The 15,197-nt window shown below is 40.8% G+C and overlaps 1 protein-coding gene and 1 non-coding gene across 4 annotated transcripts in view; both read left to right on the top strand.

Moving 5' to 3' along the window:
- The window catches only part of MRTFA (myocardin related transcription factor A), a 212,486-nt gene that overhangs the window by 103,281 nt on the left and 94,008 nt on the right, over window positions 1–15,197 (top strand). The window lies entirely within an intron of this gene.
- On the top strand, window positions 13,971–14,072 carry LOC111747616 (U6 spliceosomal RNA). Its single transcript, XR_002783598.2, has one exon. It is a non-coding gene; the product is annotated as a U6 spliceosomal RNA (small nuclear RNA).

The following is a 15,197-nucleotide window of genomic DNA, read 5'->3' on the forward strand; positions in this document are numbered from 1 at the left end:
TTCAAGTTGTAGAGTTGATACTTTGATTTTGACCTTTTTTTGTTTATTTGGATGTGTGTGTTTACTGCTATAAATTTACCTCTGAGCATTGCTTTTTCTGTGTCCCAAAGGTTCTGGTAGCATGTGTTTTCATTCTTATTTGACTCTATGAGTTTTTTATTCTGTCCTTAATTTCTTCTGTAACACAGTAGTTTTTAAGCAAGGTGTTGTTCAGTTTCTACATGTTTGATTTTTTTCTCTTGCTTTTTTTGTTGTCGATTTCTACTTTTATGGCTTTATGGTCAGGAAAGATGCTTTGTAATATTTTGATGTTTTGGATTCTGTTAAGGGTTGCTTTATCGCCTAATATGTGGTCTTTTCTTTATAATGTTCTATGTGCTTTGGAAAAGAAAGCATACTTGGCTGCTTTTGGGTGGAGTGTTCTGTATATGTCTATGCGGTCCAGTTGGTTTACTGTAACATTTAGATCTTCTGTATCTTTATTGAGCTTCTTTCTGAATGTTCTGTCCCTAACTGAAAGTGGTGTGTTAAAGTCTCCTACTCTTGTTGTGGAGCTGTCTATTTCTCTTTTCAGTGCTGTTAGAGTTTATGTGTTTCGGAGCTCTGTCATTGGGTACGTAAATATTTAATATGATTATGTCCTCCTGGTGTGTTGACCCTTTAATTATTACGTAGTGTCCTTCCTCATCCTTTGTGGTGGATTTTACTTTAAAGTCTATTTTGTCAGAAATTAACATTGCCACTTCTTCTCTTTTTTGATTGTTGTTTGCTTGATACATATTTTTTCTGTCCTTTGAATTTTAATTTGTGTCTTCGAATCTAAGGTGTGTCTCTTGTAGGCAACATATAGACGGATCATGTTGTTTTGTCCATTCTGCAGCTTGCTCTCTTTATTGGTGCATTTAGTCCATTTACATTCAGCGTAATTATTGATACATATGAGTTTAGTGCTGTCATTTTGATGTCTTTTTTTGTGTGTGTTTTTGACGGTTTCTTTGTTACACTTAGTTTTCTGTGCTGAGTCATTTTTTCTGTATGTATTTTCCTTTCATCTTTTTCTTTGCTGTTGGTTTTGTATTTGCTGAGTCTTCATATTTTTCTTGTTTTTTATTTTGGTGTGTAGGGTTGTTAGTTTCCTTTATGATTACCTTAACATTTACCCCTATTTTTCTAAGCTTAAACCAAACTTTTATTTCTTTATATCACCTTGATTTCTTCATATGAAAGATGTATGACTATATTTTTTAAGTCCCTGTTTTTTTGTTTTAATGCTATCATCTTTTACATAATGATGTCTCTGTTTCCCTATTTTCAGTATTTTAGCTTTGATTTATTTTTGTGATTTCCCTATCTGGGTTGATATCTGGTTGCTCTGTCCCGTGTTCTAGTTTTGGGTTGTTATCTGATGTTATTGGAGAGAGAGTCCCTTTAGTATTTTTGTAATTTTGGCTTGGTTTTTGCAAATTCCTTAAACATCTGTTTATCTGGAAATGTCCTAAGTTCACCATCATATTTTAGACAGTTTTGCTGGATACATAATTCTTGGCTGGCAGTTTTTTTTTCCTTCAAGGCTTTATATATGTCATTCCATTGCCTTCTTGCCTGCATGGTTTCTGCTCAGTAGTCTGAACTACAGACTCTCCTTCGTAGATCTTTTTTTTTTTTTTTTTTTTTTATCCCTAGTAGCTCTTAAAATTCTCTCTTTATGTTTGGTTTTGGAAAGTTTGATTAGAGTATGTATGGGTGACTTTCTTTTGAGATCTACCTTGTGTGGGGTTTGATGAGCATCTTGAATAGATGCCTTCTCATCTTTTATGATATCAGGAATGTTTTCTGCGAACAAATCTTCAACAGTTCTCTGTGTCTTCTCTGTTATTCCCCCCGTTCTGGTATGCCTGTCACTCATAGGTTATTCCTCTTGATAGAGTCCCACATAATTTTTAGGGTTTCTTCATTTTTTAAAATTCTTCTGTCTGATTTTTCTTCAACTATGTTGGTGTCAAGTGCTTTGTCTTCAGTCTCACTAATTTTGACTTCCATTGCCTCAATTCTGCCCCTTTGACTTTCTATTGAGTTGTCGAATTCTGAAATTTTATAGTTAATCTTCTGGATCTCTGTTTGCTGTCTCTTTGTGCATTCTTGTAGCCTGTTAAATTTGTCATTATGTACTTCTCTAATCTTCTTCAGTTCCTCTGTTGCTGTGTCTGCGTGCTCCTTAGCTTGTTCTGGGTTTTGCCTGATCTCTTGAAGAGTTCTGGGTATTAGTCTTTTGTATTCTACCTCTGGTAATTCCGGGAAGTTCTCTTCATCCAGAAGATTTCTTGAATCTTTGTTTTGGGAGCTTGCTGAAGCCATCATAGTCTGCCTCTTAATGTGATTTGTTACTGACTATTGTCTCCGAGCCATCGTTAAGTTATTGTATTTATTTATTTTATGTTTGCTTACTGTGTCCTAGCTTCTTGTTTGGTTTGGTTTTGATATGCCAAATAAGCTGCTCGTGTGGGTTAGTTTGATTATCGGTGTCTTTGAAGCTCTAATGTCCTGTCACCAGGTGGTTAGAGCTGTTATTAGGTATGTGAGTCCACGAGTCCATTTACTTTTTTTGTATGTATTGAGCTCAGGTGTCCTAGTAGTTGGTCACCAAGTGTGTGATGCAGGCTCTCACCTACAATCCTAGATGGGCAGGGGTGATCGTTGTAGGCACAGGTGTCTGGCTGCAGTAGGGGGTCATGTGCTGAGCAAGACAGAGGGCTGACAGCTGCCCCTGAGGGGGAGAAAAGCATTCCCTGTTGCCTAAAGCACGTAAGTGGGTGGGCTTTGTAGCTGGAGTATGGGCACCCAGTGCTGTTGGCTATATGGACTGGGAGGCATCGCTTATTCTTGGACCCATGTCACGTATGCCTAGGTGGCACGGATGGAGCTACCAGTCTGCAGGTCCCTGATGTGGGTGGGTGAAGATCCTGCTTAATAGGCAGAGTGGTGTCAAATGTCACAAACTTGCCACAGCTGTTGAAATGGGCCCACACAGGTCCCTGTAGGGGTGAAAGGCATTCAGAGTCCATGGACCCCTTATGCCTGTGCCTAAGCATAGGAGTTGTGCCTGCCCAGAGTTACTGGCTGAGGGGAGCCAGTGGATTATTTTTTCCTTTTGTTAATTTGTTCCCTCTCCAAGGCGGGAGAATGGCTCAGGATGCCTGGCAGGTCCTACTTCTGGCCCAGGGCACACAGCAGTCTCTGAAGCTGGTTTGGACCCAGTGCCGAGTGGGAAGGGACAGGTAAATGGGAGAGAAGTTTTTCTCAATGGAGTGTTTTTTGAACTGTGTGGTAGGTTAGATTCATGTACATTTTTGCCATTTGAGCACTGCTTTTCACTGATTCTGGGGGTGTGAGTAGACTCCCTGCTGCTCAGTCTCTCCCGATGTGGAAAACATGCCCCGCACGCCACTGCTTGGTTTACCGCGCTCGTGGCAGCAGATCCATTGTGCGGGTTGTCCATTCCCACTGGGTCATGTCTGGCAACTCCTCGCTGCTTCTGAACCGTTTCTCCCTCCCCCTGCTGCTCAGTCCAGTTCCTCACCTTTGCCTTAGATTGTCATATATATGATCAATTCACATGTTTTTTCAGATCTTTGTTATAAGAGGGACAACAGGAAGCATCTGATTACTCCACTGTCTTGGCCCGGCCTCAGCTTCCGTGTTTTTAATGGTGAATCTGGTACCTGTTCACCATGGTTAAAAGGGATGGCATTTTGAATTACAGCATAGTAAGATTTCTCACTGTACCTCCTGTGGCCAAAACCAGCATCATATGTTTGATACTAAGCAAGAACATTTTCAGTGTCTTGCCCTTAACATGCATTAGAAATTTTTTCCGATGTAGCAAAGTAGCTTCTGTGAATAGGAAGTAAATTTAATCCTGTATATCTTTAGAATAGGAACATGGGCTGCGTGAAGGTCCTTGTTGGCTCTGGTAAGAAAAAAGGCCTTGTGCCTCTTCCCCCCTTCTCTTCTGAGCCGTGTAGTCCAGAGCTTTGAGGAACTTCTTAACAGCTGAGTTTTATATCTGGACTAAGTCATTCTATGAGATGTTTGCAAATAATCTTCCATTAGTTCTATCCTGAAAACCCCATTGCAGTTAGGCTTTTGTTCAGTTGGCTCATTGTAACTAAATTTATGTTTAATCTCAACTAAGGTGGTTATTATTAACATTTTTAGAACAGTCTTCATAAATTTGAAGAGAAAGTATATTTTTCCATGTACTCATAACGAGCCCTGGTGGCACAATAGTTACACACTAAGCTGTTAACCAAAAGGTTGGTGGTTTGAACCCACCCAGTGCATCCACGGGGGAAAGACTCAGTAATCTGTTCCTGTAAAGATTACAGCCTAGAAAACCATATGGGACATTTCTACTCTATCACATGGTGTCACTATGAGTCAAAATCAACTCGACAGCACCCAACAACAGAATTTGCTGGGTGTTACATAAAGGGTGTTTCAGAATCTAGAGTAAACATGGTCATCACCTTCATAAGAATCATGCTCTGATTGAGACGGTTTTGAATAAGAGTTTAAATAATATCTACCATATTTTTACACAAGTAACATATGTGTGGAAACCCTGGTGGTATAGTGGTTAAGTACTATGGCTGCTAACCAAAAGATCGGCAGTTCAAATCCACCAGGTGCTCCTTAGAAACTTTATAGAGTGGCTCTCCTCTGTCCTATAGGGTTACTATGAGTTGGAATTGACTCGATGGCAATGGGGGCAACGGGAGGAACATGTGTGTTACGTGTTTTTACATGCGCCCTCCCTCTATGAGGTATTTTCGTAAACACTATGCTAATTTTTTGTACATTGTAAAAAATTAGCATAGTGTACTTACAAAAATACTTGGCAGGGGGATCAGAGGACATGGTTGACCAAAAAATGGATACCATGTGTTACATCTACTCCTCACTTATCAACATGGTTAGGTTCCGAAGACCAGGTTGTTAGGTGAAAATAGGCATTATACGAAAATGAAGGGTGACCACATCAGGTCACAAAATGGAGGATAACTACATCGGTATACATAACTGCAAAAGTACATCATTACAAAAAACCAAAACCCGTTGCCATCAATTCTGACTCACAGTGACCCTCTAGGACAGAGTAGAACTGCCCGGTAGCATTTCCAAGGCTGTAAATCTTTATAGAAGCAGACTGCCACGTCTTTCTCCTGTGGAGTGGCTGGTGGGTATGAAGTATTGACCTTTCAGTTAGCAGCTGAAGACTTTAAACGCTGCACTACCAGGGCTCCTCTAGATCATTACATAACAGGTAAATTACATCATTACATAACTGCTGAACCACTGGGAATCATAGCCCAGTGAAGTTGACACATAACCTTCACCGTCACAGCCAGCATTACTCTTGCCTTGCACCTCAGCATTCATTACTACCAGACATACGCTGTTAACGCTCAAAGCAGATAGTAGACTTTTTATTATTGTCGTAAATGTGAAATGTCAGATAGTGAGATAGTTGGTAAGTGAGGAGTGGGTATATTTGTGTAAAACTACGGTAGGCCTGAAATCAATGTTTTTATTTATGGAGTAGTTGGCCAGTTTTCTGGAGTGCATGGGCCTGTATGATCTATCCTGCCTACTTCTTCAGCCTCATCCCTTGTGCATCCCTTTTTGCTTTCTAGGTTCCATTCTTTTCTCCCTCCTTCCTCTCCTCTTAATTTCTGACCTACTTTTCATCCTTTAGGTCTCATTTATTGCCCCCTGCCCTGGATATTTTCATTCTCTCTCATTCTCTCTTTTTGTTTTCTTCATTATACTTTGAGATTATATGTTTGTTTGTAGGATTTGTTTGTTTAATGTGTACTTCTCTCACTAGATTGTAAATTTTATAAAGGCAGGAATCTTATGTCATCGTTATTATTTTACCATTTAAAAATTATTTTATTGTTGAGAATATACTGAGCAAAACATACACAAACTCAACGGTTTCTACATGTACCATTTAATAACATTGATTAAATTCTTTGAGTTGTGCAAACATTCTCACCCTCCTTTTCTGAGTTGTCCTTCCCCCGAAACATAAATTCACGCGCCCTAAGGTCCCTGTCTCATAGGGTCAATGAATAATTTCTTTTATAAGGGTCAGCATAAAGCTGGTTCCTATGAGGCAGAGGTTAAAGATACCCTAAATGTCCAACATTTCCAAATTGCGGTACCAGTCTGTCATCTCTAGCATCAACTACTCCTCCTCAGTGCTCTCCTTCACGTCTTTGGGTTCCTTAATTTGCTGCACTGTCTCACAGAACTCATGAACCGCATTAAGGAAATGGCTCATGCGGTTGTGGAGGCTGGCAAGTCCCAAATCCGTGGGTCAGGCATAGGCTTCTCCTGACTCATATGACCGCAGGGGCCAATGAACTCCAATCAGCAGGCCAGACCACAAGGCTGTGGCTCACAAGGCTGCGGAAGCTGGCAAATCAGGTCAGAAAATAGGCTGCTGGCCCACGGGGCTGTGGAAGCTGGTAAATCCCAGAATCGACAGATCATATGGCAGGCCGCTAGCTCAAGTCCCAAGAACCAGAGGTCAGACAGTGATGAGCCAGATGCAGGATCCAGATGCAGAAAGAGAGAGAGAGCCCCACCAGAGCACCCATGCATACTTTGGATACAGGCCACACCCTGGGGAGGGGCATGACTTGAATAAGGGTGGGACCCCGAGTCATGCCCTTCTGCAAGGCTGTGACTCAAGATATACCCACACTAATCCTGGCTCATTAACATATAGAGGTTAGGATTTACAACACATAAAATGGAGGATACTTAGGATAATTACATCAGATCACAAAATGGAGGACAGCCACACAATACTGGGAATTGTGGCCCAGCCAAGCCAACACACAACCCCAGCCATCACTGGTTCCATATACCTTATTTGCATAGTCCCACTCAATCATGGTGTGTGTGTCAGAAAGACTGTGGCTAGAACTCCTACCTGTTGCCATCAAGTCAATTCTGACTCATAGCGACCCCATAGGACACAGTAAAAAAAAAAAAAAAAAAAACCACCCTAAAGTGTTTGCAAGGAGTGGCTAGTGGATTTGAACTGCCGACCTTTTTGTTAGCAGCCAAGCTCTTAACCACTGCTCCACCAGAGCTAGGAGGGCCATGTTAAATAACGCGTTGTACCACATAGGGTCGCTATGAGTTGCAACTGACTCAACGGCAGTGGTTTTGTTTTAAGGTTCTTATCTAATCTTTCGAGTTGCTGTTGTCACTTTGATCCCATGTAGATGGTTCTTAAAAGCACGTAATGCTCAAGGCAGACCTTTTTTACTAGTTAAGGTAAACGGTTGTTCAGTTTTAAGAATACCGTAGGGGATATTTTTGGTTTAAGGTTTTAAGATTATCTCAGGGCAGTAGTTTCAGGGGTTCATCCAATCTTTGTGTCTCCAGGAAGCCTGGATTTCATGAGAATTTTAAATTCTGTTCTGCATTTTCCCCCTTTTGATCAGAATTATAGAACCTTTGATCAAAATGTTTAGCAATGGTAGCTGGGCACCATTCAGCTCTTCTGGTCTCATGGCAAAGGAGGCATTTGTTCATGGAGGTATTCTACCATTTTATATCCAACATTTCTCAAAGTGCTTGATACATAGTAGAGGCTGAATAAGTTTATGTTAATAAATTAATGAAGTGAATGGCAAATATTAGAGAGATTGGAAAGGAAAAAGCCACACTGGAACATTCTGTATTCAGGTCCCCAGTCCAACAGCTTCTCACAAAAAATATTTCCCTGCAGAGAAGATACAAACCATCCTGCTAAGCATGACTCTCTATTTCCTTTAGAAGATGTAGAGGATTATATTTTTTATACCCCTCCCCCCATTCATTTTAAGGAATGTCAGTTTTAATTTTTGTGAAATTTTCAAGATATATAAACTATAGAACGTTTGTATCCATTATCACTAGATCGCCTCTGCCCAGGGTTGAACCAAAAATTGTCTCATTTCAAATAAGGAACTGGCACGTATTTAGAAACATTATATATTTTGACTTATTGATAAGAGATTTTAATTTTTGTTCTTTTTGGTTTTGTCTCAGGCTTTGGGATATAATCATGGCATATTTAAGTCATAGGATTTACCAATTTTTATTAAAATGGCAAGCATTTATTTTGAAGTTTAATAACTCAAGCTCAAATCAAGAGTGTTAGTGTCTTAATACTTCTGCTCCCCACCCACTGATTCTTATCTCTTCTAAAGTACTTCTAAAGTTAAGATTGACAGTTTCTGTGCGATATATGATGCCCCTGAAATCTTTTGGCTTAACGTACTCAGTTTCAAAAATTGTTTTTATAAGAATGTCAGACAGCTTTAAGCTTGCTGTGCTAGTAGTGGAATTAAAATGCCACAAACAGACTTTATGCCTTAGAAAGCTTTCCTTTCTTCTAATTTCTTTCATTACTTTAAGCTTTTTAAATTGTTCTTTGGAGCTGCTTAAGAATTTCTTTTCTAGCGGAAGAGGTATATAAAATAAGAAATAGAAAATTTATAGTTTAACAAATGCTCTTGTACCCTACTCATGGTAGAGAGTGCATGGCTCCCTACCATGGTAGAGATGGATCAGTTAAAGTTCACAAATTACTTTTAAGATGCAGATTGCTAAGTGGTGGTGTTATGGGTATGAGTTTCTTGGCTTTCCAGGATGTCATCCCTTTTAGCCCTTAAGCTAAATACCAGGAGGGAACATGTTCAACTATAAAACATTAGCCTCTGCCAACATTACATCAACTCCACAAAACCTCATTGACTAATTATCCCCTGGGACTAGGACATAGATTTGGCAGTTTGTGAAAGCTGCTTTTTCCAATTTCTCCCTTCCTGGCTGTGACATATCCCAAAGGAATGAAGTTGAGAAATAATCTTCTTTTGAAAGTTCTCAACGTCTCATTCCCACAGTGGTTCTCATGGTCAGGGATAGAAGATATCATCTTCCTCTTGAAGAGTCTCTTGTAGCTGATGATGTGTTCTTAGAGTAGTGACAAAGGCAGCACGAATGAACCATGGAAGGATGATGGCCAGGAATCTTCTTAGGGATGTTTCTGAGTCGTTGTCTATAAGGAGCCTATGCTTTTGTTAGGATCTTCTTTATATTACAAAAATTGAAGAAGTTGTAAAACCAGGATTAGGAACTGTATATGGCTATCATCTATGCCAATTGACATTCAGTATAAGAATGAGTATAGACATTTAACATCTCCTTTATTTTTTTTTTAGTGAGCATCTTTAAAATAATTTCATCTTGAGGGCAACCTTGGATAGTAAAAAGAACTTTATGACCTTAAGTAATCTTAATCTCCTTTAGAGTCAGTGTTTTCATCCCTAAAATAAAGATATAGTACCTGCCTTCTCTTCCTCACAAGGTGTTGTAAGGATGGAATGAGAACCCACATTTACCCAAGATCACCAGTGACCTACCAGTAAGTCACTCTACCCAGTGGGCCCATTTTAGTCCTCATCTTACTTGATCTTCTTTACCATTGACCCTGTTTGATACTCTCCCCCATTCTATATCACTCAGGGTTCTTTGGGTTAACCAACACTGGCTAACCTAGGCATATAATAAACTTATTTAAAAAGTATTGGATAGTGCACAGCCTTAATGAGAAGGTTGGATAAGGAAGTTCAGAAGATGAGCAGAAACTGAGTGAGGCAAGACATAGTGAAGACTGTGTCATGGGAGCAGTCTGCTTAGGGTTCTGTGACTAGTACTACTCACTGGACTTCTCTGCTGCTGGCCTGGCTACTGAACACTTGATGCTGTTAACACCACCACCAGTAGACACTGGCCACAATGCCATGAATAATTCTGATTACATTCTCCACCATTGTGCCATTCCCTCAACGTTCAAAGTTCTAGATGGGAGAATCTGATTGGCTGGACTTTGGTTACGTATTTGTGAGCTAGATGCCAGGGAGAGAGGGCTGTCTGTTCCTCTTCGGCATCTCACATAGGAAGAGGGAGGGGCCTGCCTTCTACCTGCATTGGAATTTCCCCCATAGGAAAGGTATTCCAGTGCTGGGCAGCTGTAGACATATGCTATAGACACAGTTCTCTCTCTCCTATCTCTCTGGCCTCCGTTCACTCCTTTTTTAATTTTTTAGTCTTCTCTTCCTTTGCTTGCTCTTTAAATGTCAGTATTTCCCAGGGTTAATTCTTGACTCTTTTCTGCTCAGTCTACACATTCTCTCTAACAATCTCATCCTGAGCTGTGGCTTCAACCACCGCTTATTCAGGGATGCATGTATCTTTATCTCTACCCCCAGCCTATTTCCTGAGCTCCAAATTCACTTATTCCACTAATTCTTTGCACCTGGGAGTCTAGAAGAAACCCTGGTGGGATAGTGGTTAAATGCTATGGCTGCTAACCAAGACGTCGGTAGTTCAAATCCACCAGGTGCTCCTTGGAAACTCTGTGGGGCAGTTTTACTCTGTCCTGTAGGGTTGCTGTGAGTCGAAATTGACTTGATGGCGATGGATTTAGTTTTTTGGGAATCTAGGTGACTCACATGCACTTCAGACTCCACACATTTAAAACTGGTACGATCATTCCCCAGGACTACCCTGAGGCCAGCTTCGCCAACTTGGTACCAGTTGTCCAAACCAGAAAGTTGGGAGTCGTTCTCGATTCTTTACTCCTACATCTGTTTGATCTCTGAATTCTATAGATTCTACCTCTACTTTTACCTTCTCATCTTCACTGTCCTAGATCAGACTCAACGTTTCTCACTGTGACTTCAGTAGCGTCCTTACTGGCTACCTGCCTGTAGCCAGATCCTCCTCTAATCTGTCGTTTACAGAGTTGCCAAGATAACTTTTCGAATTATTGATTCTAATCATTTTATTCTCCTGCTCAGAATTCTTTGGTGGCTTCTAATTTCCTACAGGGTAGAATTTAAACTATTATATTTGTCTATCTAGTCTCTGACTAACTATTCATTCATCTCCTGTCACTTCCAACTTCACACCCTCCAGCAGTGCTGAACTGCTTTTAGTTTCTAGAACACTCTGTGCTCTTTTACTTTTCTATTCCTCTGTATATGGTCTTCTCTCTGCCTTGTCCATTCCACTCTGTGCTTGGAAGCCGGCTGACTTCTACTTATCCTTCAAATTTCAGCTCAAAGGGTCACCACCTCTGAGATGGGTGCTGTCTTTGATTCCCCCAGACAGAGTGAGGTTGCTCTTTCCCTGTACTCCATGTGTATTTGGTACATACCACCATAGAGCAATTGCTTGATTGCATTGTTGTTCCTAGCAGGTCTCATCATTAAACATAAACCCCCTGAAAGCAGGCATGTTGTCTTAAATCTGTGTCCCCAGTTCCTGGCACATAAAAATAGCAGGTACATAATTTTTCTTTTTTAAGAGACTAAATGAATGAAAGCACTTTGAGAAGTAAAGTACTGTACAAATGGATCAGTGTTTTCGTCACTGGCATTTTCTTGTAAGCATTAAACTAAAAGCCAAACTCATTGCCGTTGAGTCAATTTTGACTCGTAGCGACCTTGTAGGACAGAGTAGAGCTGTCCCATAGGGTTTCCAAGGAGCGGCAGGTGGATTTGAACTATTGACCTTTTGGTTAGCAGCTGTAGCTCTTAACCACTGCCCCACCAGGGCTCCTTGTAAGCATTAGATCCTTCCTAATTCTAAAGCTCTGTGATCTATAAATCAGTTCTTGGAAACAGCTCCATTTTTATTTCATTCTCATCTGGGATCGCCCATTGCTATCATCTGCACGTGGCCAGGGATCCCAGAGCCCAGCAGCCCTTCAGATGAGTCTGCATTCTCTATGATCAACCTTGTACTCTTTCCCCAAGAAGTTGATGAAATGTCCTTTCTTGTAGTCTTCCCAACCTTCCACCTAGTATACATTTTAATCTTTAATAATGATTTTCTGTATGTGTGACTCCATTTCTTCACCCCACAACCACCAATTCAGTCACTTTGCTTTAGTTGCTCCAGTTATTTTAACTTATACAGTGGTTGGAAACATACAATGTATTAATATTCTAGAGATTTATCTATGAATTTGGTTAGACTGCTGATCCAGCAGTTGCCTTGTCTCCCATCCCACAGCTCCTATCCTGGTTCTGTACTCCCACTGGGGGCCTTGACAGAGCAGACAGTATATAGTTTAACGTCACTCTTTTTTTTTTTTTTTTTAAACGACTTGGCTGCTTACTCTTGATTTACTGCACTGGGAAGAGTAAGTTTTGATTTTTTCCCTTGTTCCTCCCTCTGAGGGAGCCTGCGTCATCGAGAAATGTTTAACCTCATGGCCTTGCACTGGGACTGGAAATTTGCCTAAGGGAACTGGAAGCTGGCAGTGTTTTCACTCAGATTCCCCCTTATGAGGAGGGGGATTTCAACAGGACCTGCCCGAACAGGAAGATATTGGGGAGTTTTTTAGTAGCAAAACTGTTGCCATTGGGTTACCTAAAGTATTTGAAGAGTTTTCTGGAGATAAGCTTAGACATTTTGAATTCTGTCTGGGAGAAAGCTGTAGCTTCAGCCAGGTATGAAGGATGACAATTCAGGCCCAGAAACTTAGCTTTACACTTATGTGGTATGTTGTTGTGTGAAAGCTGATCAGCTGGGTGAGGAGGAGAGGCCAACCAGAGGGAGTCTCGGGAGTGTTAAACTCTCCTTTAGGAAAAATAGCCCCAGGCTGAGGCAAATCTCTATGGACTATGAGAAGAATTTGGCATTTTATCAACTCTGGATTATCCCAAGGGTAGATCATCACAGGGATTTTCTCTGGCAGATTTTTTTTTTCCAATTCTTATTGATATTGTCACTATATTCTATTTACAAAAGCACTTTGTTGACATAATCAAGATATTTGCCCAGTAGGAGTTAGAAGAGATGATCTTTTGTGCCTGAACAATACTCTCCCTATTAGAGGAAGGTGTGAACCAGCAAATGTTTAGAATATGACTACCTCTGATTATTTTTGTCTCTGTGTCACTGATGAGGAGAGATTGTACGGTCGTTCACCAGTGTGGAACCATAAGCTGAGCAGGCACTGGGCCCTGACAAGGGAGGGATTGTACACTTAGACCATTGTGGCAGCTTTGTGACTTCCTAGAAAATTAGAAGCAACTCCACAGTACTTAGTACAAACAACAGGCTCTAAAAGATAGTTGGATTTATCCACATTTTTTCCTTTAGGTGCAATAGCTCTACTGTTAGCATGGACTCATCGAGGGTTGATTATATTCGTGTCTAACATGAGACTTCTCTTTTTATCAGCAAGTATTCAGTAATTATTGATTGTATAATTAACCCGTGCTAGATACTCTGAGGGATCCCTGAGATGTAGAAGGCACGATGCTGAGACTGAAGCACTTTCTATTCTTGTTGGAGACACAGGGGTAATAGAGGATTACAGGGCCCTAAGACAGAAGACATGAGGTCAGAAAGATTTCACAGTGAAGGTGAAATTAGAGTTAGACCTTAACAGGCAAGAGGAATTTGGATAGGCAAGAGGCATCAGAGGAGGGAAGGACATACTAGGTGGTGTTCAGGTAGGAAGAGTACCCTAAGGAAGCACCTGGAAACTAGAAGCATGGTATGTGAGGGAGAATAAGGTTTTCACCTTGATTAGAATAGGAAGTATGGAACAGTTGGAAGAATTGTTTGAATAGGTAATAACCAAACCAAAACCAAACCAAACCCAGTGCTGCAGAGTCAATTCTGACTCATATTGACCCTATAGGACACAGTAGAACTACCCCATAGGGTTTCCAAGGAGTGGCTGGTGGATTCGAACTGCCAACCTTTTGGTCAGCAGCCGAGCTTTTAACCACTGTGCCACCAGGACTCCTGAATAGGTAATGAGTTGGATTGTTGAGGACTCTGAATGTTAAATTGGGGAGTTGGGTCTTCAGATAGTACGAGGGCTCTTCAGCAGCACATATACTAAAACTGGAAGGATACAGAGAAAATTAGCATGGCTCCTGTGCAGGGATGACCAGATAGTGGGGGTCTTTTAAGCTCTTGAGTAATTCATTATTTATCAATCCGTTTCTTACAGTAATTACTTTTTAAATTGAAATTTGTATTGAGATAATTGTACATTTACATGCAATTATAAGGAATATTACAGAGATTCTCTTTTACACAATAATTACTTTTAAGTGGTAAGTTTGTGAAAGTTACTTCAGGGGTCACATAGATACATAGGGTGATGCACCTGTTCTTCATAAGCGTATAGGAAGAAGGCATATATATACATCCTTTAAATAGATATGTAATAAAATGTGAAGTATAAACTATGTGACATGTGAACAGGGCTCTTAGAGAAATGACCAGTTACTTTTGGAAGTGGGTTAAGAAAAGCTTCATGATGGTGGTGCCTTGTAAATTCACTCAGGACCTAATATATTCCAGGGCCTGTGTCAGGTGCTAGGCATACAGCAAGACAGACATGATCTGTGCCCTCATGCAGCCTCGGATTTATTGGTGAAGGCAGGCAAGTAATTATAATAAAGTAGAATTTGGTGTTATAACACGGATTTCAGAATGCTGTGGGAGAACATAGAAGGGGGATCTAACTAACTCTGGAGAAGACTGCAGGGAAGGCCTCACGGAGGAAGGTTGTTTAACCTATGACCTGAAGGACGTTCTCACAGAACAGTGTGAAGACCTGGTGGTACACGGTAAAAAAGCACATTTCAGAAACTGATGGACTTTAATTATAGTTGGTGTAGAGGCAGCTCTGGAGTCAGACTGCCTGGGTTTACATCCTGGCCTCACCACTTAGTAGTTGCCCTGGTTTCTTCACCTGGAAGGAGGTATGACAATAATCCGTACATCATATATTAGAACTAAATGATTTAGTACATATAATAATGCCTTTAGACTGGTGCACGGCACACAAGTGCTCCATATATGTTAGCTATAACTGCTACTGGTATTGTTGTTAGGTGCCATTGAGTCAGCTGTGACTCATAGTGACCCTACATACAAGAGAACGAAACACTGCCTGGTCCTTCGCCATCCTCACAATCGTCCTTATGCTTGAGCCCATCGTTGCAGCCACTGCCTCAGTTTATCTCATTGAGGATCTTCCTCTCTTTTGCTGACCATCTGCTTTACCAAGCATGATGTCCTTCTCCAGGGAC

Source organism: Loxodonta africana, chromosome 4, assembly GCF_030014295.1.
Source record: "Loxodonta africana isolate mLoxAfr1 chromosome 4, mLoxAfr1.hap2, whole genome shotgun sequence".
NCBI classification, from domain to species: domain Eukaryota; kingdom Metazoa; phylum Chordata; class Mammalia; order Proboscidea; family Elephantidae; genus Loxodonta; species Loxodonta africana.